General features: G+C 39.1%; 1 protein-coding gene across 4 annotated transcripts in view; it reads right to left on the minus strand.

Moving 5' to 3' along the window:
• LOC132955964 (zinc finger protein 609-like) overlaps positions 1–23421 on the minus strand; it is an 83490-nt gene extending 60069 nt beyond the window's left edge. For 3 of the 4 annotated variants that reach the window (XM_061029266.1, XM_061029355.1, XM_061029115.1), the window contains exon 1: positions 22998–23421. The gene's annotated coding sequence lies outside the window, so the exon portion shown is untranslated. Of the gene's footprint in view, positions 1–10353; positions 11514–22997 lie in introns of those variants that run through there. The other variant, XM_061029198.1, reaches the window with a different exon arrangement.
• Between the last annotated feature and the right edge of the window lie 3679 nt (positions 23422–27100).

Here is a 27100-nt window from a genome sequence, read left to right on the forward strand (position 1 = left end):
GAGCAGACAAGGGGAGGCAATTTCAGGTCGAATTGCAAGGGAACAAAACTAAATCAGAGCTGGCGCAAGGTTCACTTCTCAATAAAACTAAAAGAACAAATATAATTTTTCTTTCTTATTACGAAAACATAGTCAAAGTGACACAGTGACTGGTTGTTTTATTTCAGTGCAAGACAGGAGACTTAACTCACTGACAATCCAAACAGAAAACAAGCTTTAATGGTAAAGTACTTCAGTAATTATGAAAATACATTCCTTTAGTTGTCAGTTGTATAGTTTCTTGTAACACTATTTGTGAAGAAAATAAATGAAGTGTTACACTAAAACTGGAAAATGGTTTTCTTCCTGACATGGGGCTTAAAGCCTCATTTTCACTGCATGGTAACACCCATCTCTACTGCAGTAATTGGACCCAACAGGTTTAAAACTATTGCAACCCACAAAAGCAAACCATAAAGTGCAGATATTCCTCGAGTTGGTTTCCAATGGAAGTGTCCAGCAGAAGTCACCACAGTGTAAAAGGCATAACTATGACGAATGGCTAAAAAATGTAAATCCTGCCGACACCGATGGTGTATCATCTTCAATGGAAACTGAGAAGAGTACCTTGCCAAGCAGATTCATGCAGCACCTTGCAGTGGAAATAAAGGTTTATATAGCCATCTTTCTGACCATTTATTTGACAAAGATGTTTTTGTATACGGAAGGCAAAAAGGTGAAAGATAATCTACAGGATCATTTTACTTCTACAAATACCTTAACATCACTGTGCCACAAAAAACTCTGCTTTCACCAAATACACTTCAATTATAGCAGCATGTGATGGATAACTTGTTTTAAGTCCTTTATGTCAGAGAGCAGAACAGGTAATTAGGGTTTCAATTGCACAGATAAAAAATAACGGCTCAGGCATAAATGAGATCTGCCCTCAAATTAGGCATGTGTCAACATGGAAATTTCACAGTATGATTACCTGGGCTAGCACAATCTCCCTGCATGATATTATCTCAATAATTACTCTGGTGAGATGATAATCTTCAAATATTATTAAAATGTAGCCACTTCAATGGCAGGAACACCGTGCTATTCCACATTTCAAACACAGCTGTAAGAGAACACCCTTCTTTTATAACTATGCATGCATTGCTTTCCTGAGTTAAGTGTTTATGTATTTTAATGCCACTGTGTGCAGGCCTTTGTTCATTGTCGTTCTTGCTGTTTGCAGTCATAATGATTATTGTCTCATTTCTGCTCCCAGTTCTCTAAATCTCAGTAAGAGCAGAAAAATGCCTCTCTGAAGGGACTCTAAATTTTCTTGCAGATTCAGAATATAATGTGGCTTGTTTTATTTCACAAAAGGAGGTTTTAACACCTCTAAATTCTCCAACTACATACCCTGCATAGCTCAGGCTCTGTGTAGCAAACAAGCACAGACTGGTTGCACAAGGCCAGGGTTATCCAGGAGCATTGGGGTTAGGCCAGCACTGCACACAACTAAAACAATAAACCCAATGGCAAAAGCAAAGACAAGGGTTATTTGTTTTCTGTTAGCTTTATAACCTTGTAAATTTAGTGTGTTTGGGTTTGCTGACTCCGGTCAGACAAAATAAGAACGAAACCATGTCGACTTTCTGAGGATTAGCATTTTACAATCAAGATGAACATTTTTGTGATGACATGATAGGGTTGTTTTTTCTTCGCAGCACAAAGTCTCCCTTCAGACTCAACCACCAGTTCTTCTTCAAGCTGGAGTGCTCATGGTTTGCCAAGACACAAAGAGAAACCTCCTGTAGACAAGTATGCAGAGATTGTGATTTCTTTAGCAGATTAAAAAGCAACTGCAAAACTAACATAAACAGTGGAAAACAAACATGAGCTGAACGTGCAGAATCTGGAATTGTGCATCCTTTTTCTCTGCAGGTCATTCACAGGGCTGCTCTCCACACAGAAAGCCCCACAGTAACCTCCGTCTAATAGGATTGTGTTCTTGAGCTGAACACCAAAATAGAAACACGCCCAGCCAATCCAGGTGATGGGAATCAGGAGTCTGTGGGCCGGTCAGCATCAGTAAATATGTCAACAACAAGAGCACACAGATCTCCAGTAAAATTCAACATCACTGTGTATGGATTCAAAACGGTGTCATTGGTGGTCTCTACACCTTATGAAAACATGTATGTATAATCTTTGGAACAAATTAATACATTTTTAACCTAATTTAAAAACGACATTGTGTCACTTTTAATTATCACATAGAATGGTTAATGCGTAATAATCCCACTGCCAAAGGGTATTTTCTTTTATCCACGACTGCAGAAGCTTTCTGGATTTCTTGTACTGGCAGCTGTATGACTCAAATCGACAGTAACTAAAGAAGTGTGAAATATGCAGATTGCTTTCTGGCTGATTAGGCCTTAATACCCACACTCTAGTGTGATGCAGCAAAAAAAAAGAAAATCTCTCACTCCACACTGCCTCAAACTGCACCAATCTGTGGTTTTCCAGCAAAGGAGGTGTTGTGGAGAAACAGAAATACAGCAAAGACTTGAAATCCTATAAAGATTCACAGCATGTGAAACGAGCAACATTTTTTATGATTGCAAAGCCGGTTTATTACTACAACTGCACCATGTGGTCAGCTGGACTGACATTGAAAGTGAGTGATGACAGATTCATTAAGAGGAATCATAAAACTGTCTTCTTGACATTACTGCTACAACAGCTCGTCAACTTGTCCGAGCATGAACGTTACATCATTTACAAATCCAAGTCAAGCATATTCAGGTGTTTCCAAATTGTAGAGTGAGGTTAAAAAGCTCAATGTTTGGTTTGAAAAACAGCAACTCACTGCGGGCTAAAGGGCGATCGATAAGAGATGATCCTTTGTAAGTTCAAGAGTTGGGAAATTTATAGTGTTACAGCAGCAAAGAAGTTAGAACAAAAACTAAAAAAAAAAAAGATATGATAACAAATAGATATTTAGTTTAGAAATGACCAAAAAGACGATAAACAGATATATGAATTAAGCACAGTAATTTTAACATGATTAAAATCTGGGACTACAAAATGTCATTCACATTTGCTATTTGTGGATTAGACAAGAACCTAAAGAAGACCATTTTGGATTTTATTGGTGTTTCCATTCAGTCAGTTATCATGCATGTGCATTTTATGTATATGCTGTTTAGATGTTAAATGAAAAGCACTAAGTCTACAAATGGTGAGCTGATATTATCATGCTTCTATAGCGAACACTGATACTCTTCATACAATACAACCAATGTCTTCATTGAAGCTAGTTATATTCGATTCTGCAATGGAGTGCACATGCATAGTAGACCAACACATTTCCTTATCAAAGCACTTTCTGCTTGGATAATATTTGGTTGTTTTGACTGAAAATGACTTTATAAAGGACAAAAAAAAAAAAAGAAACTGCTGCTCTGAGGCTGTGTGCTTCAGGTGGATACTGAGGGCTTCTCTCATTTAGCTGAAGTTGTCCAAGGTCGGAGAGGCAATGTACCTTTTTTAAAGAGGTCATATTATGCCCTTTTTGGGGTTCGTATATTTAATCTATGTACCTACTAAAGTATGTTCACAATAGCTAAAGTTCGAAAAAAGTGTCTGTTTTCATGTACTGCCTCTTCATGCACCGGCTCGCTTCTGACTCTCTCTCTAAGGCTCTGAAGTGCCCGCGTTCAGAGTCCCCACGTGTGCCAAGTCTGATCTGATTGGTCGGCCTGTCGGCTCTGCCGTAATTGGTCAGCCGCTCAGCACGGTTCTCAGAAATGTCACGCCCCTTTTACTATTTTGGGAATGCAGCCACTTTGGCTCTGAGGGGAGCAAAAACATTAGCACCTTAGCACTACTGTGCTACCGCAGGCTACGGCATATCGTGGGCGTGCTACAGAAGTTAATGGCCGTGCAACATGAGCTGCAGGGCTTGCCACAACGAGCAAAATGGGCTTAGATCAGTGATCTCACACTGACAAGACGTCACACTGCCAAAAAATTTTTGAGGGGGGCTAGAACCGAGCGTTACATGCAGTTAATGCTACAGCTAACAAGAGGACGTAGGAGAAGCTGCAGACTTTTAATTTTTGCACATAGATGTGCCTAAACATGCACAGAACACTTGGAAAACACACTAAAGAGCATATAAAACCAGAAAAGGCATAATATGACCCCTTTAAACATCAAATAGGTAATTGACGGTGCTTTACATACAACATATCCAAGCCTATAAAAAGGCAGAGAAAAACAGAAAAGACGTTAGGAATATGATATAAAATCAATCTGCTAGTTCAGCGCTTGTTCAGTTTTAACACTGAAACTACTTCCTTCTTATTATTATTATCAACATCAGAAGTGCAAACATCTAATATAACTGATGCTATTCATGTTGCCTAGAACTCAAACAGCCAGAAGAAACTATTATTTGGTGCAGATGAAGTGGAAAGCATTGCGAATGAAACATGCTGCAGAGCGATCCACTGTCCGTAATGTCCCGCCCATAAATTCACCGACTGAGGTGCAATGCTCACGTGAAATCTGAAACTTCTCATGTCTTTGTTTCAGTACTTTTGAAAGGCGTCATCATCAATAAGCCTCAGAACATTGAGTGAATCTTTTCAAAATGCAGGTAATCTTATTTCAGCGTCTTTAGCATACTGCCAGTGTGTTTGTTTGGATAAGAGAATAGAAAGGGAACAGAAGTAAGATGAGCAGATTAAAGTAGTTTGTTACATAAAATAAGTAAGAGAATAAAGCATGATTCATTTATATACAAACCTCTTCCACCACCCAGGCGCCATTCTGTGGGAAACGCAGTAACCATTTTCAAAACAGAAAATGCTGCTGTGTATTGGTGACCAAAAGCACTGACATCATTTTAAGAGACTGGAGATTGAAGTGCTATGTATTCTTAATAAGAAATACACATAATTACAGAAGTGAGCAAAGTGTGGGGGGTGGCGCTAGTGAACATCATGAAGTGACATTTCTAATCGTGGAGAAATGGAGATAACTGCCAGCATATTTGCGAAGTTCAAGAATAGCCATTACAATTCACTACATCATTTTTAGGGGTAAACTATTTTTAACCCAACATGTATCTTTTAGCACACTAGCAATACGCAGTATTTCCAGCAAGGCAGCGTTCCTTTGATGGTTGTAAAAAAAAAAAAAAAGAAAGATTTAAGTCAGAACAAAGATTTGCTGTCAGGGTTTAAGTGGCTGACGGATAAAAATCAGCTCTGTGTGAATTGTAATGGAAATGAGCAAAATATCAGTTGAATTATTAGAAGTGAAGACGCATATTGTTCAATAAATCAAAGCTACATCAATTACTGTTTGATTTATGCTTGCAAAAGTAATGACCTTCAATTCACTGATGCAGAACAGAAACACAAGTCCCTGTCACAAAGGACTCAATCCAACTTTAGCCTTAGCATTCTCATCAACTCTAACAAATGATCGTGGAAATGAGGGCTGCAAACTAACAATTATTTTCATTAACAATTAATCTGCTCATTATTTCCCCAATAAATCACTTCATTAAATGTCAACAACTTGTCAGAATTTTACCAAATTTCATATAGCTTATCTTTTTCCAACCAACACTGTAAAACCCAATGGCTCTTTGTGTACTCGACTTAATGACAAAGAAAAGCAACTAATCCTTACATCTTAGAAACTCCAACCTACAAATATTTCCTAAAGAATAGTTGAAATAATTATGTTTTCAAATTACCCCCCCCCCCCATCAATGAATAAATGTCTTGTAAAAGCTCAGAGGGAAATCGCAGACAAACAAAAGGACAGAAAACTAGCATAATTTAGGCAAGCCCTCAAAGTGGATATCAGTCTGAATTGTGAATTCAAGCCATACACGAGTACTAATAAATAATCAAATTGTGGCTTGTGTGTGGCAGCAGTGAGACACAGAGGAAGACAAGAACACTCCAACATTAACCAGAGTGTAAGGAAACCTCAATCTTAAACCTTGACAAGGTGCCAGATTGATTTTTCTGTTGCTCAAAGGAGGACTCCAGCAGAAACCAGAGGAGCTCCATTAACATACTCGGCCATTCCACTTCACCATGATTTCTGGATTACAAAAGCAAGTCTCTGTGATTCTCAAACACTTCTCATTATCTCTGCTCACTTCATTCTATAATTGAGACACTCTGTCTCAAAGCAAGTCGATATAGTAACTGCAGGGGCATCTGCTGCAGCATTCCTGTTCGTATTTGTGGTCAATTGTAGAGTATTCTCTTAGTGCATAATGAAAGCCTTCATTGAGACAATTATGTTTGGATTTTGTAAAAAATAAAATAAAATAAAAAACAATTAACATTTCACTGTTTATCCATCTTTCTGGTCACATGCACTTTTTAAATGCCTTTATTAGATAGACAGGAGCCACAGGTCGGATTTGAACCTGGGTTGCCCGCTTGAGGACTGTAGCCTCTTTGCTTGGGGCGCGTAAACTAACCACTAGGCCACCAGCACCCAATGGTGAAGTGCATCAAAAAAGAAATATTCCTGAGAAATGCTCATCTGTGTGCTGCCTTTCAATGCCATTCAACCTTATCAAACTCAATCATGTGAACGGCATCATATTAAGCTGTCAATTCTACATTACAACTGCCAATTCTGACAATGTTTGGCCGACTTATTGATCAGTCATTTAACCTCTTTTGCTTTTCATTAGCCATGGGAAGTGGAGAGCAGGCTGTTGATGAACTTGCAAAGGTATAAACTGGTATCATCTGCATAAAAATACATTCACAGATTTATTATCTGATTCGATTAGATTGATTTAGTAAGATATCAAATAATAACTTCTGTGATATGGTGAGATATTTAAACTGAAAGTGGTATCTATAGTGACTGTGAATATTCTAGTTTGGGAACAAGACCGATCATTCCAATATAGCAGCTTTACAATCAGACAATAAGCACAATCTTTGTTTAAAGAAAAGTCCACAAGAAAAAAAAAAAGATTCATCCTGACTTGAATGAGAAAGGATTGCTAATCTAGTACAACACTACAAAACATAGAAAGAACTTCAACATTAATTAAAACACTGAATAATTCAGAAGCAGCAGAAGTGTCAGTGGAGATGAGGGAACTCAAAGTGTTTTGTGTTGACATTTACAAACCCTTCCACAGCCAGATGCTCTGAGTTTCTGTTAATAAATTAGGGAAAGCTGAAAAAAAAATTCTAACTTAATGACTGAGCTTGACGATCTTTCTTACTTTGCTGTCAAATTATAGTGGTGAGAGCTAGGCACAAAAGCTGATGCTTTTGGCAGCAGCCTAACAAGAGGGTTGAAAAGTTTAAGTAGATAAAAGAATAATGCCATGTGCACCATCATGAACAGTCATTTTGACCTGATACACATTTGAACAGCAGCTTAAATTGCTGAGATGAGCTATTTCCAAGAACAGCTTCTACCGATTTTCCCATTTATTTATTTATTTTTGATAGAACATGTGTCATATACAATCCAGTTCATTTCTCATGTTAGTTTGTTTGTGCTAGTTACAGGTGTAAAAAAGCAATCCATTGTATGATGAAAAACACATATTGTCATTAACTTCATTCATTAGAAACAAAAGTGACAACAAGATACTTTCTGAAGATGGCATACAGCAGGTGATGTTGATATGTGTGAAAAGTGTTACATCTTCTGTTTATAGTGTGAAACTAATACTGAGTGTTGTCAAAGACTACAGTAGTGATAAGTATACCAGAGAGATTTTCAGTAAACTTCATACCTTACCTCGGGAACTCAGTCCGGAAAAAAACCCTCATATATTACATGGATTTGTCAACTGGGCAGGAGTAGGACCAACTACTGCAAAACAGAAACCGTAGAATTTTATTACTTCACTCCTATCTATCAATGTATCTAGTCCTAGTAATTTAATGATATTTCCTGGTGTGCCTACAGGCAGTCAGCCTTTGCTGTTTAAGTTCTCAGAAAGCTTTTGTTAAATGTTCATGTCCTCAACGCCTCATTGGCTTTTTCTTGGAAAGTCCTTAAGCGTTAGTCACTGTATCTTTTAAAATAAGCATGCCAGACTTGGGGTGAGCATACAGTGCTAAGTAAGGACTTGATTTGATTATATCAGACTCAGGAATTAGTGGCAGTGCTGGGGGGTTGGGCAGATCAGTAAACACGGCCAGCTCAAGCTCTTTAGAGGATAATCAGCGTGACCGTCGCGCCTGACTGACTCCAGTTAACACGACTAAAGTCAGGCTTCGAATCAAGATTATTAACTAATGTGAAGACAAGATTAGGATAAACCAATGATGCATGTCTCCTTTGTCATTCTGTCAGAAAATGCAACAGACACCACAAACACTTTGATGAAGATTTATCGATTTGTCCCATTATTAAAAATGGCAGCGATTAAAAGTCTCATAATTTCTGCCCCCACCTCACACATATTTACACTAAAGGATGGAACTTTGTTTAACGTAAGAGAGAGAAGTTAAGGTGGAAATATTGTGCTTTCAAATCTCACCGTTCAGATCGGATCACAGATTTAAATAATGGATCAGATTGGCTAAAATATATGTATTTATAATATATCATTCTAGTCTTCAGCTAGCCATTACTCAAACTGTGAATTTGAACAGCACTACAGATCAAAAGCATCTCCATGTATCTTAATCATGTATCAAATCCTCAATTCTCGTCACTCATTGCTCCAATTCCTATTATAATATAACAAGCAGTGAGATAAAGCTGAACTCCCTTTTTATTTTAAAAAAATCTGAGTACAACAGACTGTAATACAAAAGCTGAATCGTTTCAAACACAGTATTTGTTACCCTCTATCGGGAACTTCAACTTTACAAACAAAAAATATGAATCTTTCTGTGAATAACAAGCGATCTGTAATAAACAAAAACACTGTTTCTTTTCAATCTTGTAGAGCTTTGACAATGTTGAACATGTAACATACAAAGTTCATAAAGGGGATGTATGTGTATCTAAGTACTGGATGCACATACAGATCATGGTGTGCGAGTCAGGTTTAGGGACTACATTTTTAGTATCAGTGTAAAATAACTGTACTTCTTCAAAATCCCTGTGAAGAGTCTAAGTGAAAAGAGAAAGTGTTAAGTAGTGTGTGCAGGCACCGTGAAGATCTGCTGTAAAAGAGGATGACAATTTATTCTTTAAAAAAAAACCATTTTACCAAAGGTGTTTTGCAGAACTCCATGGTGCCTGCACACAGTGCTTAACGCTGCTTTCTTTTCACTGAGACTCTTCACAGGGATTTAGCAGTGGTACAGTTATTTCACACCATGTTGATCAAATATGCATCCCAAACCGTGGGGGTTATATCCAATGTATTGATGCCACTAAAATTCTTATTGCAGCACATGAATTCAGGTAGGGAACAGGCAAACAGGTGGAAAGAATTACTAAAAGAGGGCAAATGGTTACTTCCCTGAAACTTCTGCATCAATCAAAAGCTCTTTTCAGACTGCATTTCCGCAAAAGCGCCAAAACCAAGCTCAGCCGTCATGGCGTCTTGGAACATTCATAGTGATCCTGCAACCGCGTAATATTGGTGTCCGTGTCTGTAAATTCACATTGCATTTCGGAGTTGCTGAAGCACGGCAAAGCAGCAGCTCCACATGAGCACGCAGTTAGAGCGCACACACAAAACGATGGCTCAGCTGATCTAGTCTCACCCAGCTGTAACACCTTTGTCAACACCTTAGAAGACGAAATAGAGGGGGATCACTTGGTCCCCACATTATGGCCCTGCGACATTCAGGTTAAAAGGTGAAACGCTGTTACATTAAGGCTTTTGTCCTCTACCCAGAATGTAAACAGATAAGGAGCTGAATAAATATGTTGGGTGGAGTGAGTCTGTTTTTAGACTAAAAAGCTCACTGACAAATTGGGAGAGAGAAGAGTTGTGAAAGGACAGGGCCTGAGGCTGAAGAGCAGAAAGTCCCTTGTCCAACCCTGCTGTGTGTGTGTGTGTGTGTGTGTGTGTGTGTGTGTGTGTGTGTGTGTGTGTGTGTGTGTGTGTGTGTGTGTGTGTGTGTGTGTGTGTGTGTGTGTGTGTGTGTGTGTGTGTGTGTGTGTGTGTGTAATAGAATAGGAAAGACACCATTTCTTCGCTTCAGTCTTTTGTGTATTGTTTGTTAAATGCATTCCTGCTCATGCAGCTTGCCAGGCCGGTTTCTCACAGAAAACCGAAATACCCCACTTCAAACACAATGCATTCACTCAAGCTAATAGTATCGACTTGTACTTTCTCAAGACAATTCAAGATTTTAAGCTGTTGTAATCAATACTGAAAGTTCTACTCACCCACGCAAGTGCTGAATTTTGAATAAAATCTGTCAAAAAGTCGACTAACGTAAACACTGGTCTAACTGCTCCTACAGAGAGTCAGGAGTCTTCACTCTGGGAGGACAACAGGCCACTGCTGAGTGACTAATACACTGCACTACTGTTTGAACCATGGACAGTTGAGGTGTTGCCATGTGAATGTCTAACTAGAGAGAGGGCATGGACAACCATTAACCCTGAATTACTGCCTGCCTCTCCTCCAGCAGCTGCTTCACAAAGACCGAGTCAACAAGCTTGCCTTCAAACTAGCTTGTCACTCTCACATGGTAGCAGTCCAGAATCAATGCAGCACTGATCTGTTCCTGAGAGGCAGAGTGTCACATTCAAAGATTGATGGGTATCAGGAGTAAAGACCACAATTTATCAATGTGCTGCTCGTTTTTGACAATGCAGAATCAATTATTCGATGACTCATTTTAGGCAGATTACATAACATTCAAACTCTTCAACCCTAAGTAGCGTTACACCCCAATCAGACAAATCAGTTGATTTATATGGGGGGTAATGGGTTTTTGATAACTGCTTATGTGCCCTGGGCAACTTGCTTTTTGGTCATCCCGATTGCCTGGTTTGTGCGGTAGTGCTTTAAATGCCTTGAGTTGGAAAAAAACAAACTTAGAGCAGGATGCCCCATGTTGTTGGGTTTTTCTCCCATTTTGGCTGCATTTGTTGCGACCTCCCGATACGATGTGTATCACGATACAGGGGTTACGATTCGATATGTATCAAGATACTTTACAACACTCAACATTATTTCCTGAAAAAGAAAACTGGAGCAGAGAATACAGTTTGCTGTGTTACTAACTCAAAACTATTTACGACAGATTTTCCTTTCCAATTTAATAGTATACACGGGTTTTCACAACACACACATTTTAAACTTCAACAAACTCCAATTCTTAGAATACCACACTAACAAAAAGTATATAAGTCCTTGGCACCCAAAGTTCTGAACTTTCTAATTTTTAATTACCATTATGCACACAATGCTGGTACAAAAAAAAAAGGATGGCCGCTGCTCTCTTGCTCACATCAGCGTGGGTCTAGGAGCCAGCTGTTAAATTTAGTAATTCACCTTATTCATTCAAAAAATGAATTGATATGGGCAGCTGGGAAAATGGATAAGTATTTTAAAATGGATTTAAACAAACATCCCAATACTGTATTTTTTCTGCAGCACTACCGCAATTTATTTTTTACATTTGTTGGAACCAATCATCATGGAGTATAACCTTACCTAGTTATGTTATCAACACTGTCGATACAAACTCTGTTTTTCCAATGATCATAAGTATAAAAAAAAAACATAGTTTATATTTTCAGAAATAGATTATTGTGGGTTTTTTTGCTTTCGTCAGAATAAGCACTACTGTGAAGGAGTATAGTTGTCCAAGGAATCTGCCATGTTACAATGCCATTCTTTTTCTACAGAAACCCAGCACGGTCAAACCATACACATGCTCTAGAGAGAACCTTTTTGAGTTTTCTAACACAATTTGCAGCCTCACTGCGAGACGCCACTTAACCCTAACCACTAGTCCTTTTAATCTAGCTCCTGAAATAATAGAGGCTCTTACATCTGACAGTGACTGCTGACACTTAGTTACACTCTCAATCACTGTCACCTTGCTGGAAAAGGCATGTAAGACAGGGGAGGAGTGAGCATGCCACTGATAGAAAAACCTTTCCCTTTTAGTTACACCCACCATAGCGATAAAACCACACTTCAGTATTATGAGGCATTCATATTTTTCCCGTTCTAATACTGAGTAATTGCTTGCTGGATGTTTGTGTAACCTTTTCACTACAGTTCACTCCCACTTCTCAGCTCACATTATCTCTCACCCACAGTTTTAGACAGAACAGAGTTCTCTATTTCACATGGTCCTACACTCTGCTGGAGAAAACATCCTTTTTTTTTGAGTTGCAAAAATATCAACATAGAAGATTAAAATTTGAATATGACATGCCTGATCCAGACATCAGACAGGCTTGTTTACATATTTGCTGGCAAAACAAATGTTTGGCCATCCATCACAGAAAATGAAAAGGCTACATGTGCATCCACCTGCAAAATCGCACATCAGCCAGGTCAGAGCTCAAATGCTCCGTCACCCTGAAAATTAAAAGAGCACAGGTTTGCTTGCTTTTTTCTCAGGCTGTGCTGTGCTTGTGTAATCTCTTATCCTTTGGCCAACCATCTACCCGTTTCGTTGTGCCTTTCTTCTTTCTTTTGCTTCACAATTGTCAATCTTCCTTTATAGTTCCTGTCATATTAAAATGCAAAGCAAACAGGTAGACTGACAGACATCATGTTCTTCCTTTTATGGCAGTATCTTAATAGTACTAGTAAAAACCTAAGACATTCATTCCGCTAACACTGAGACGAATATACATGTGCTCTTCTTCTGCCTACATGTAACATATTTAAATATAGTCTGATATATTCACAGCTTGGAGGATGTCTATATTTTACTTTACAACTTGTAACACTAAAGCTGAATTTATGTTTCTATGTCGAGTTGTCCCTCTGCTCCTGCTGATGCCTACAGCGTAGAATCTGATTTATTGTTCAGCGTAGGATCAAACTAGTTGTTTGCGAGGCACCCCTTCCTCACTAGATGGATGTGTAGTACATTATCCAGCCATGTTGGGCCTTTATTATAGAGCTAGAAGTCAGCTGATTGGCTTTACCTTTATTTATTCTGTCTGTTAAACACAGAGCTGACTGTGGTTAAAAACTGTCTCTCGGTCGAGGTGGCTTTTTTCCTCAAGATTATACAAATACACATTTGTCTAACATTACTGAAAAGGAGGATTATCTGGCATTACTTCAGCCAGTTCCAAGTTGTCTTCTCTATCAACAAATATGCAACAGCAATGGAAAATGTAGGACAAGATGTCCAATTACAACACTTGTGGTCTCCTTGTGGGCCATATTGCGTCCGTAGCCCCGCATAGAAACACCACAGCATCTCAACACTGAGGCATAAATCAGCCTTGAGCTGTTGAGTGAAACGTTACATGCCCATATTTTTCCAAACCAGTCGGGACAGTCCAATCCAATTATGTTAAAGCCACAAGATTGCTTCTGTGACTGTTTAGACGAATGTCCACAGCAGAGACGTTTGTATGTGCAGTAAGCATCATGTCAAAGCCAGAAGCGGAAACAGTGTTCACCGCCTGCAGCTACACAGTGTGATTAGTCCAGGGTGATTACAGGGGATTTTTCTTTATAATGTATTTACCTGGTTTGGTAGCCTTATTTGGTTCATTAATATTTCAAACTGCATCTCATATTGAACATTATGTTTAGCTATATCTCTTCTTTGTTAAGATTTTTCTCATTTTAAGTAATGATTCTACTCAGTATCGTTTACTCTATCCAATAATCATTTTGTCAAAGAAATAAAAAAAAAAAGGTACTCCAACAGTCCAAACTAGTGAGACCATTTGCTTGTTTTATATGGCATTTGGTAAAACGACATGCAGAACCAACAAACGTTTGGTCATTGGTTGAAAAAAAAGTTGAAGATTATCTGTCTGAAGATTCACTTGTTATAACTTCTCTCTCGCTTGTGTTTAACTCTCTAACTAGCGGGTTCGACAGGATCCATGTCCGGAGTGGAGCGTTCCTCTTCAGCGTAGTCACAAACAACTGGACTCGCTGGTTCACAGTTTGATGGTAATGTGGGTCATTAGTTGGCTTTTTAATTGGACATTAAGTGTAAGCGTGATTGTTCGTTAGTTGCTATGTGTCAGCCCTGGGAATGACTTGGGACCTATCCAGGCTGTACCCTATCTCCAATTTGATGACGGCTGGGATTTGCTCCAGCCTCCTGTGACCCCAAACGGGATATTAATGGATTGATTAATTTAACATTAACTTAAAGATGTTTAACAGTTGTCCACATGTAGTGGAGAATGACAGCAAGTGGCCAGTCATTGATGTCCAATCTCGAGGGGCCGGAATATGATTACCTGTTCTCCAATCCAAATCTGACTAGTTTATTAAAAAATTGTTCATTTAAAAGGGGATTTCCTTTAACTAATATTCAAGATGGGAACCATCCAAGAGGAGTTAAAGCAAAATGTATTAAGGCAAAAACATCCAACCAGTACTAGGTTCATGTATTTTAATAGATAGAGATTTATTTTTCCTTTTATTTCTCTTTTAACTGCCTAATAAACCACCCCCATGATATGAATATGTCATGGAGAATAAAACTTCTAAAGCCTGTGATCGTGGTTAAGTCTTTATCCATGCTCAGTAAAAGGAACTGGACATGATCAGTGCAGGCAGGAATGACAACACTTCAGTGGTCTATAAACTGCGGCTGCTCTGGTGGGAGTATGTCTTAAACTAAAATGGATGTAAAATGTCTTTCTTCTTCCTTTCATCTGCTGCCATGTGTGCTCAGGCTGTGAGATGAAACAGGCCAGTAGAGCTCTGTTAACATTAACGCAGCTGTAGTGCAAAATAAAATAATTCACACTGTTTTTTTTAAAAGGATATTGAAGTTTGAATACATAAGTTCATCTGTTTTCACTTTCAATTGTAGCAATTTTTTCATTTCTGGATGTTCTTCACTTTACCCTTCAAAATCACACAAACAGGGCATGTGTCATTGGATAGAGAAAGAAACCTGTTTCTTCTTTGATTGTTCAGACGACAGTGTGATTCTGTAGTTTGATAAGGGCAACCGGGAGAGAGCCTCAGAACCACCCACTCACTGTCACCACGCTCAAGTATTGATGTTCTCTGAAGAATTCCTACACGTCACATCTTCACAGACCTTTGTAGCTTGACAGTAAGCTTGAGTCAGATGTATCTTTATATAACACATGGCTTGACAATTACAGTTGCCAGGTTGCCTTTGGAGACCATTTTTGAGACATTGCCAACAAAAGTAAGCCCTTAGGTTGCCATTTAATTTGATGGGCTGTGGTTGGAGATAGATGTTGATTGACAAACAATAAGTGATTTGTTCAATTTTTGGGGACTTAAACATAACTGTATAACAGCTATTTTGTAGAGCAGTAATTAAGGATGGACACATTCACTGCTAACACTATATAGGTTTTAATTCAGTGAGGTTTCAGGCAGCACAGGAGGTCATTTTCACTTTATCCTGTCTGAATTGATTTGAAATAACCAATATACTACCTAGAGCAGTCATTCTTTTGGCAGCCTAAAGCTAAAACTTGGGGCTTTGTTTTCATTACGTTTGACAGTATGTTGATAACTGTCGATATAAGGTGAGGTAAAAAAAAAAAAAAAAGGCAGCCATTTTTTTGGCATACAAAAAATGATGCAGTGCTTGATTAGAGCTCACAACTTGGAGAGAGGACGCTAGATTTATCTGCTTTCTGTCAACACATTTTGTTATCAAACTGCAGAACAGCTGTTAAACATCTCAACAATGAGATACCAGATTCTGGACACAACATCCATCAACCATTTGTAGATGGATAATTGTCATGCTCAACTGAAAAGATCACCAGTGTCGGGAACAAGTGAAACGAGTGTGATAAACGAGGTCATGTAGCTTATGAACGAATGAATGAAGACAGTACTGAAGGCAATAGTGTGTTAAACACACTGATGCTGGTTGACAGAGGTTCATTATTAAAACACAGAAATAAAAAGTCAATTCAGGATGGTTTGATTTATTTTTTCCTGTGTGCTTTCATTCTAAGAACACAGAGGAGCACAACCAGAGTCAAATGAGAAAGCATTTTGCAGCACTCAAGAGTGCACAGAGCCACAAAAGCTGACAATATCTTTATGGCTTGTGTGGGGGAGAGTTGAGTGTAACATGGGCTCACATCCCAGGAAAAGATGGATCACCACTCTGGCAAAGAAGCAACTGTGCAACAAGCATTCAGAGCGGGCCCCTTTCTGCTGTAATTGGAATTTCACTAGTGAGGAATCGAATCAATTCCATAAAAAATAAAGGAGATTCTTTGACTCATAACACAACTGTATACGTTTACATGACAACAAACACATCTAGTCCGCCTTTCAACAAAATACAGACCATATAGAATAAATAAGGGAATGTTTCATAAAACAGCAATCTAGTGGTTATGTTGTGTACCCCATATACAGTGGCTATAGTCCTTGTCACAGAGGCATTGGGTTGGAATCTGACATTGGCCCTTTGCTGCATGTCATCCCCCACTCACTCCTCCCAACATTTTCTGTCTCACTTCTGCCATCCTATCTAATACAGCCATAAATGCACCCAAAAAATAACATTAAAAAATAGCAATCTACATGTTTAAATGATATCTGTGGCAAGCCAAGACACATTGATCCCCATTCGAACAGATCATTTATGCTGCTGTTAGACCCTGCCCCAACAAGTAATCCTGCTGTTTTGAACCCACAGAAACCCAAACCTTGGAAAATACTGCTGACCCCTCTTTTATTGAGATATCCACTGCCTGAAAATACTAAGTATCAATAAGCTGATCAAAAAGGCCGGCTCTGTGATCGGCACAACCCCAGACTCACAAGAGGTAACCTTTGAGGAGAGAATGAGGACCAAACCAAAAACAATTCAGATCCTTGAAGGCAATCCTTTGCAGTGTTTTTAATGGACTCCGAAGCTCCTTAAGTGAGCGACGAGTGTTCTAGTGAACGGCTCTGAAGGTCCTTTGTTCCAGCAGCAGCCAGATATTTTAATTAACATTTATAGTTGTGGCTCTGATTCATGGCTGTAAATGATGTCTCAAATGGTTTCAATGGTGTTTGTTATTTATTTACTTGATGTGTATTGTGATTGTACTGTCAATGTTTTTTGATGTGTGAACTAGCCAGGTAGCAAATGAGTTTCCCCGCTGGGGGCTAATAAATATTTCTAATCTGTTTCTCACTGCATAAGTCGGCAAATAGCTTCTGAAAACGTTGAATCAGAACCCTAGGTTTGCTTCCAAATTTGGTCGTATAGGTCATGCAAGGCGTTGTTCCACTTCATTGTTGAAAACAGAATAATCTGGTTTTACGGTTAGCCATTGGTGCTGTTTGTTATTTTTGAAAACCAAGCAACCAACCGCAAAGTAGATAGTCTCTCAGTACACACAGGCACATTCATGCTAAGTGCGTGTGAAAGGTTATGAGATATGCGTTTTCAGGTATGTTGAAACAGATTACTCTTGAAATCTTGCTAAACTGCTAAAGGCGGTTTTATTATGAATTCCTATGGGTGCGAGTGAAATTAGCTGTGCACTCGGTGATGTTCCCAACTCTACTATTTCTGCAGCGTTAAGATATTTCTTGGGTGCATCTGAATCTGAAAACAGCAATGCCTTTCACACACTGCTGTGAGGCTAAAAGCTGTATTTAAACCAGAGGGTTGTGTTCCTGTGTAAGACGAAGAGATGATCCGAATACAGTCCAGACCTTCCTCCCACAACAGCTCCAGACAACACTTCTCTCTCAGCAGATATTACACTAATATAACCCTATTTGACAGTCAAAACATGGATCTACCTGGGGTCACACATTTTACAGTAAGCCAGTTACTTCCTGACCAGTGTGCTATATCTTGTGACAAATAGTAGAAAATAAAGATGTTGCATTAAAGTTAGATTCATTCACTATTGAAGCTACAATTAAATTCTATGAGCTTTATTGGCATGAATGTAACAATGATAACGTTATAATGACTTCAGCATACTGAGCTATTTAGAGCTAGGAAAAAGATTATTGGACTCAAATGCCTTTAAGGATCTTTTTTTTTTTTTTGTCTTATGGATTAATTCCTCTTCTTAAATGGCTTCCAGCTAAATGCAGTGCCGAATAGTGGGTGAAAAGACGTTGCATTGATTTGAAATTACATTTACTGACTACTAACTGGCAGTCTGGTCTTGTAAAGCTGTGCAGGATGTTGGAGCTTCCAGCCAGCGCTTAAACAAGCCCATCCCCCACCACTTAGGGTGGACCACTTCAAATAAATCTCAACCTTGGGGAAACGAAGCACGATGTTTTATACTACAAAGGTGCTCCATCTCATCGCAACACGTCTAATGACACTAACTGTATTATGAGGCTTAATATGGACTCCCCTCTGCACAAAGGGAATTAAGAAACGCATACACTTCCCATTTGGCAGGCATTTCTTATCTTCACCCAAGTAAAAACCCAGACTGTAAGTGCATGAGGGTCTACACATTCAACCAAAGGTAAATGGCTTCATCAAAGTGATTTTAGAAGTAACTAAATTAATTAGAATTACCTTAAAGTATATTGGCTAAATCCTTTCTTACTTTGCCATCAGATGGTGTGCAGCCATGAGATGACAGGAGCCTTACAAAGCCAACATAATCCCCTTGTCCTGGACTAATCTGATGCCCCGGACCCTCAAAACAAACACTGTTAAATTCTCGTCTTCAACCCGGTTACTCTGATATGCAGCTTTAGTTGGAACAGATTCTAATAAGGTTAAAGGCTGAACTAATAAATAAAAACCTCAATGATTATTGCACATCTTAAGGGGTTGACATTTCTTATTGTGCAACAGAAGCAGCTACACATGCCAGGCCAATAAAGCTGATTCTGAAACACATTTTTAATGTCAGTCACATACAGAGACATCAGTCAATGGCACAATCAGTTGTTCCCATGTTATCCTAGTTTACAAAAGGTCACATCTCAGCTGTTTAATTATAACAAAATCAAATTGGTGAATAGGGAAATTCACAAAATGCTGTTGTTCTCCTGTTTACATCATCCAAGCACTTGTCAAATGCACACATCCCAGACATCTATAAAATGTCATGTAAATTTGTGGAGCTTAGGGTCTTAAATTTCACTCCTACTCTACGATTGATGGCTCTGTCAGATTGTAGAAAATGTGTCTGGCAAGCTACAACAAGGCTCCTAAAACCCTTACAATGATTAGAGGTAATCAGATGGAGAGGATCTGGCTTTAAAAAAAAGAAGTACTCAGCTGGATAGGAAGAAGTAGCAGCTCTGTGCTTCACAGTGAACTGAGTTTGAATTGTTAGAAAGAGATGGAACAGAAGATATAACACATTTGCTCTGAAGAAGTAGAGAAATTGTTAACAAGGACACCAGTGCTCCAACTATAATTATGCGTGCTTAATTATTTCAACTCGGTGGAAATTATTGGCAATGAGAAATCCTCTGAGGTTGACAGTATTTTATTACTAAATCTTGTATTGATTTAAGAATGACAAGTGCATGAGAAGAAAACATTCTGTATGAAATCAATGCCAAAAAGGCATAAATGAATCAATAATGGCTAAACACTACAGCAGCCTAAGTGAAAGGCTAGACTCTCAAAGATAAATGATATTTGCTCTAGTAAAGTTGATGTTCTTGTTGCTCCATTGACCAAAATAGCCTTTTGTGGCTGGCTGAGTAGAATGATAAAATGTCCAATATACTGGGAATATGCATAACACCTACGCTCAACATTTATTTTTGTGTTCTTGAGTGCTGAATGTGTGAACTCTGTTGACATTGCTTGCCATGCAAGACCTGGAATCATTAACAATAACAAAGGCCATCCTCAATGGCTGACAAGGTTACACTAAAGCTACACTTCAACCAACCAACTGCTTTGCCAGCTGACCTTCACAACAAAGTGCTTAAGCCTTGTTCATTTGCACTGAACTCCTGAAAAAAACTCCTGAACTTTTCAGTGTGAGCTGCATGTGTAAATGCAAACAGCCAGATTTTCACTCTGCCTTCTTCTGCCAGCACCCTTGTATTTTCTCAGCAGAAAATCAGCTGATGCAAGAGCGCAGACGGATATAATCAGGAGAATTCAAATCAAGCGAGGGGAAGGGGATGATGACGTTTATTCCCTGCATGATGCATAGACTGTATGCACACGACCGTTACGATCTCCGTGTACATAATTTAACTGCAGCATTATTGTTTCTGTTTGCCAGTGTTTTCTTTGATGTAAAGGCAAATATTTTCATTATAGTGTCGACTCCGTTGCTTCATCCTCCGCTTCTGAGGCGTTCTTTTTACGCCACGTCCTGCCTCAGGAGACCCCACGCCCCCCTCGAGTCCGACAGGCAAAGTCTCCAGCTGTGAGGTGCACGTGTGAACAACCAGATTTGGAGGAATTCAGCGGGCAGTCATCCTGAAATTATCTAGATATTTTCAGGAGTGCAATTGTGCAAACGGCTTAAGTGTTACAAATCCACAGGTCCGCTGCAGGGTAAGTGGGTTGTGCTCTTAGAAACTTCCAACATCCAAATAACGGGATAAGTGTTCAGTGCAAATCAGACATGATTACAGTATAACACACCAACACAAAGTGGATTAACAGTACAGTGAAGTCTTTTTTTATTGTGTGATTCCAAGTAATATCTAATGCCTGCATTAAGAAGCTCCAGCCCAGAGTTACTGCCACACCCGGACAATGGATCTGCCAAACTGATATTTAAAACTTAACTGCAGCATTAGTCAGGGACGCCTGGGGCTCTTCAGGAACAAGTCAAATGATTCACTGCCAAATATTCAAGGTTTATTTTTGTGGATTGGTGCACTTATCTGAACAAATAGCATCGGAAAGAAGGACATTAAACAAAAACACTTGTTTCTAATGTACCAAATTAGCCATCCTTGAGAGATGATTGTGCTCGAAAGGCTGATTATTACCAATTTTCTATACTGATGATCACTATTTTTGATGTTTAAAAAGCCCAATTTTATCTTAATGGTGATTGTTTTTTTGGGCATCAGAGGCTTCCTGGTCTCCTGTCCAGTTGTATTAACCACTAGCATATAGGGGGCTTTTGCTGTACGCAAGGTTACCAGTCACTAAGAGCGCAAGAGGCGGACTTCATCTGCTGTAATACAACTCTAGAACTCGTCTGCTGTTTTCTGATAACAATTAAGCTTTTTTTTTTTTTTTTTACTAATCTCTATGATTCTCCTTAATCTCTATAAACATACTTTGCATTTGAGTGCACGTAACATTTATGTTGAAGACAATTTCTCTCCAATGTCTTATGTTGCCACACCAACTGCAAGCAATAACCACTGAACGGAGAAGGAAGTCTTGGTCCCGATAGCCTTAAATGCGTATCCCAATTACAGCAGGTTACACCGTAAGCCTAGAAAATATTGCTAGGGGCTACATCACATATCTTCGATAGTATTATTATCGACGATAATTATTTTTACCCAAAAAACGCCATTATAAAAGAAGCTGATTTGCCTAGCAGTTAGGTTAGCCCCATATACAAAGGCTTATGGTCATCCAAGCAGGGTTCAAGTCTGAACTGCGGCTCCTTTCCCACATGTCATTCCCCATTCTACGTCCCTGAGTTCCTACTCTTTCCAACGTCCTAACCGTATAAAGGCAAAAGCCCAAAAAATAAAAACGTCATTTGGACCTTGCCGATATTCAAACTAAACATTGCACACATACTGCTTCATTGAAGGGCAACATGTACAGATTGGATAGTTCTTTTCTCTACGCTGTACTTAAACATGTTGAGAAATTATAAAATTCTGTAATTGGGGCTTTTTTTAATCGGAGCACAGTATTGGTTTGCAGACTACTTGGAAAGTCTTTAGTGTGGTGTTGTCATACTCTCCGGAGTAGCACAGACCACAGGGTTAGCCCATAGTGGTCTTGTAAAAAACAATTCCTCTTTAATTGAATGACTCACTTTACTGAGCTGAGACAGCCCCAACACAATGAGCCAACGAAAACAAATTGGAGAGAAGGTTCCTTCATTTTTTTTTTTTTTGTTAGAAAGCCCAAACTACACGTTTTATTAGACCACTATCCCTCATTTTTGTAATACATTCTCCCCTAAGGTTTCACAGGAGATGACTTTGCTCTGCCACACATAACTTGTTAAATGCAAAGGTCTAGTTATTCTTACAGTGGCACCAAAAAAAAGGGGGAAGTGAAAAGGAGGTTCCTCGCACCACATAGATTCTCACTTTCCGTTGAAACCAACAAAGTGACACGTTATTGAGAAACTTTTTTTTTTTTCTGTCTTCCTACAGATACTCAAAAACACCTTCACAGGTGACCCCTGGGGGTCCCCGGGACACAGCTTGGGAAACACTACGCCTCACCGGTGGAATCTCAACTCCTTTAAACTAATGTTTCTCAATGAAATTTATGATAAACTAATTTTACAATGAAATTCATGAACTGACATTCAACTTTGAAGGGTCAAAATGATAAATGCAGGCAGGTGAGGGTTATTGCCTGATGTGTAATACTGAAGACACTTCATTTACCCTCCTCGAGTGGACCATAACTAATACTGAAGATTAACGTTGTTGGTGTTGGTGCTTCAACAAAGCTCAGAGTAAGTTTCCACTTTTACATTGCACCTTGGTTGAACTTCAAGCAGCTAACAGTGCTGGTGTAATGAGCTAATGTGACTAGTACGCTAGCTGGCAGAGTGAAACAATGAGCTCAGAGTGCAGTCAGCCTTGGCTAGCTTGCTGCTGCATGCTGTGTTGGCTATATGGTGTGAAGCTAGCCAGCTCTACTCGCACGCAAGGCTAAGGAGTCGGTAGCACCATCAACAATGAGAGAGTGAGAGGAAAAAAAAAGAGAAAAAAAAAACACATAGTAACTTACCGACTTAACTAGCCACTCCTATTCCAAACACCGCTCCGTCCATGGTGGTGTGCACTCCATAAAAACAGAACTAATCAGAGCAATGGGCTTGATTTACAATAAAACCTCTATGAAAATGTGAAGCACCAGAAACCAGTGGCAGCGCACTCCCCCAAAGACATCCAACACAAGAGAGGAGGGGAGGCCAGCGATTCACTGGACTTCTGCCATCACACTTGGAGATAACCGTCCACATCGAAAACAACCCAGTCCGCAGGGCATTTTATCGGTGCCGTGTCAAGCCCGACACAAGTCCATTCCCTTCCCGTGGTCTTCCGACAATTAATCCCACTGCGAGTAGCGTACCATCCAGGTTAATTCCCCCGTAATTCACCGTTTCTTTGGATGAGCACCGCGGTGGGTTCTTCGTGTGGGAACTGATACAATGTAGCCAACCAGCAGCAGTGGGGAGCGGGAAGGAAATCCAGGATGAGGCGTTCCAGTCGGATTGAACTGTCACAGTCCACGGAGCCCGGGCTAAAGACACGGAACTGGATTAACCGCACTACACGGACCGTGATTTAGTGTGTTTTTTGTTTTTTTTGTCATCGAGGACGAGGAGAATCAACCAGCTTGTCTTTGTGGCTATTAACCACCCGTTATTCTGCAAAGCGAATCCCTCTAAAGGCTATGTAGCCTAAATTATATAGCTAATATATTACACATATGTCTACACACACAGAGTTTACAAGGTGTTTAACTTCTGCACAATTGTATGTATATAGCCTATAAGGGAAACAATTACATTGTGCATTTCTGTTTGAGGTGCAGAAAATGAGAGTAAGACTTTAGCGTCCAATTCTCCTGCTGTTTATGCAACAATTTAAGAAGTTGGACACAAAGTAAAAGTAGGAATACGATTCTCAAATGTGAAAGTACACTGTTTCTGTAATGGGGCAAGTAGGTCAAAATTAGTATTTACTGCTATAGTATTGAATATAATCAGGCTACATTAATAAATCACTGGGTCTGTTTTTATTATGCCTTGAACTTTAAAAGAGGTTAGTTACAATTAAAGTGTAACGATGAACCTTGTTTTTTAAAGGAGGAACAAATGGTTATTGGTACAGATCATTAAAATGACCGGTTTAAGACCATTTTTGGGTTGACGTTTTTATTTGTTAAAAATACATTTTGGTTATCCATTAATAAATGCTAATGGTTTCTCCGTTTTTAATTAGCCATCTGGTCTGCAGATATAAACTTGAATGAGTCATAAATTTAATGATTTTTTTTAAAAACAGCAATCCAAGTCTGCTGTTGTAAATAACATTTTAATGAGTGAATGTTGATCCTGTGGTTGATCAGTGTGTTGAAGTGGTCTTCTTAATTAATCAGAGTAGTATTTTTTTTTTTTAAACAGAGCAAGTGTAAGCAAGAGGAAGAAAAACACAGGCCAAATGAATATATTCAAACCTAGCAACTCAAACATTGTCCATGGCTATATATTACTAATAAAGCTGTTATGCAGCTCAGATACACAAAGTGTGCAATAAGAAATGAGTGTCATTACAGTTGACTAATGTATACAATAAATTAAGCATAATCTGTTACACACTGTGATTGTTTTTTATTTAGAGAGTGGATTGTATGTACACAACAAAGTGCATTTCAAATAGAAAATCATATCGTCTGCATATAACGTGTTTTTGCCAGTGCAAAACATCTCTTTAAACATACTTGAACACAATATAAGACTGTAAGTCCTTTTGTTAGGCACAAGACAAAATAAAAAGGTAAAATCTTGATCGTTATCATTCAGTGTGAATTGAAATTGTTACCCTTGTGACTTTCAAATCCATGTTTTAATTGAACTGAGCTGGGTATGAACAAACAACCAAGAGGGAACTTCTCACTGAGACAGAAAATAAAATGATTCCAACAATAAAACCCTCTCTGATACGTTTGGGTTCCGACCCTCAGAGCTCCATGGATAACCTTTCATGTTTACCAGCTTCAAACACCACGAAGGCTTTAAGTCGTTGTCTCTCAGCGCTGGTTTCCCAGGCAACAAGAATATGATAATGTTGCCTTTGACATGACAGAAGGAATCATCTCGCTAACAAACAGAGACAACAGGCACAGGGAGGGCCGGGGGAGAAGCAAGGGGAGGGGGCTGAATTAATGGACTCATTTTCACACAGAGGGAAAAGCAGCAGCAGCAGCAGGAGCAGCAGCTACTCACCATCCTCCATCCCATACTCCATCTTCCTCTATTGCCTCCAATGCATTCCTGCTGGCAGGCAAACTCATGCCCTCCCATGGGAGCAGCCAGCCTCCATTGAGAAGCTAAATAACAGTCAGTGGCGAGTGGGGGACTGCAGGGGACACATTTCTGTTGACGACTATCCTTCGAGGCTCCAAACCAAGTGCTCCATAGCTGCTGAGTGTCGCACCAACCCAAAGCTGAAATGAACAAGCTGTGTGGACTCCATGTGTTTTCCATCAGCGAAAAGGGCTAATCAGCCAGCCATGTGGAATCACGGAGAGGCTGGCTCCATTTGTGTGATCATCTTTCCATTACTCTATAAAAAAAAAACTGTAAAACCTTGAAACCCATATTAATAGACATGTTGTTTAGCACATGTTCAAATTAAAGGTTTCTGTCAACTGATAGCATTGTAGCATATTTTAAAAAGGCAGTAACATAGAGAAGAAGAAGTCATGTAAAAATCAAAGGTTAAGCTACGTAATAGGTTTAAGTGAGTAACTTTAATAATAGATTCCAATGATTCATCAAATAGTTTTAACCATTACCCCCATTCATTTCCATTCTCCATGTTAAAGACTGCAGTTCAACTTGTCTTTTTTAAATGTGTGTTCCATTAGAAGGCAGACACGCTGGTCCTTCTGTTGATCCATCTGCTAGTGTAAACCAAACAATGTCTCACTTTTTGACTGGATTGCAACAAAATAAGTAAAGTAATTAAGTTAGTAGATTTAATAAAGTCACTAATGGTCCAAATAAGTCAGAGTCGCTAGAGATCCACTTACAATCTTAACATATTTGGACCCTTATTGGATTAAAGCTTGGTTTAGTATTAGATGGATTCCCATGACCTTTACGGTGCAAACGTTCATGCCCCGTCATTGTAACGTTGGTGATCCACTGAGCTTTTACTCAAAAATCTTTCAGGCTTCTTTTGATTTAGTCCTCCTCAACTCTAAAACTTTAATCAAATGCCAAATAATACCAAATCTTCAATACAAATGCATTCTCATCAGACTCAGTTGTACTTTGTGTTCAATGCCAAATAGATTTTTTTTTGATTTAGTTAAATTTAGAGTTAACTTGTTTAGAATACACCTGATTACCATCAGTGTAAGCATTTAACTAGATGCATGCTGATGTTAGCATGTAGCTAAGCCTCACTTGCTTAGTGGTAGACTATGACTTTTTGTTAGAACAAAAAGTCAAAATAACATAAAATTCAAAGTTAGTTTTACTTCAAGTCTATGAAAATGTTCTGTTAACTCAATATTATACGTTTATGTCACCTCAACTAATTGAAAGTTTTCAGACTTTGAAAAGTGATTCATATTAACGTAAAAATGGTAGTCTCCTTCGAACCCTCCTATATATATGTATATATATATATATATACATATATATACATCTTTTTCTCTCTCTGTCTCTCTATTGTCCTTTGTCTTGCATTAATGAAAAAAAAAGACGAAACCTCCACCTCACCCGCAGTGATGAACGTATAAGATTGATGAGGCAGCAAGGATATCTTCCAGTACAGTTGAATTCATGGATACACCACCACAAATCATTATCTCCCTTTCTTAAATAGAACTTCAAAACTAAAAGTGGTACTAAATATGGATAGAGAAATACACCCCCATCCTAAATCGTGTGGTAGTAATTATCCAATGACTGGTGCTGACACAAGAAACATGATGCTCTGAAAAGACTTTTCCGGCCAATCTCTCCATCTTTTCTCGCGTGCGAGATCGACCGAACCCGCCTTGTTCTCCTCCGCCTCCCGGAGACCGGTGGGGAGGTGAGATCTCGCAGCAAGATCGACCGAACCCGCCTTGCTCTCCTCCCACTCTTTCAC

The sequence above is a fragment of the Labrus mixtus genome, chromosome 1 (assembly GCF_963584025.1).
Source record: "Labrus mixtus chromosome 1, fLabMix1.1, whole genome shotgun sequence".
In the NCBI taxonomy this organism is placed as follows: Eukaryota; Metazoa; Chordata; class Actinopteri; order Labriformes; family Labridae; genus Labrus; species Labrus mixtus.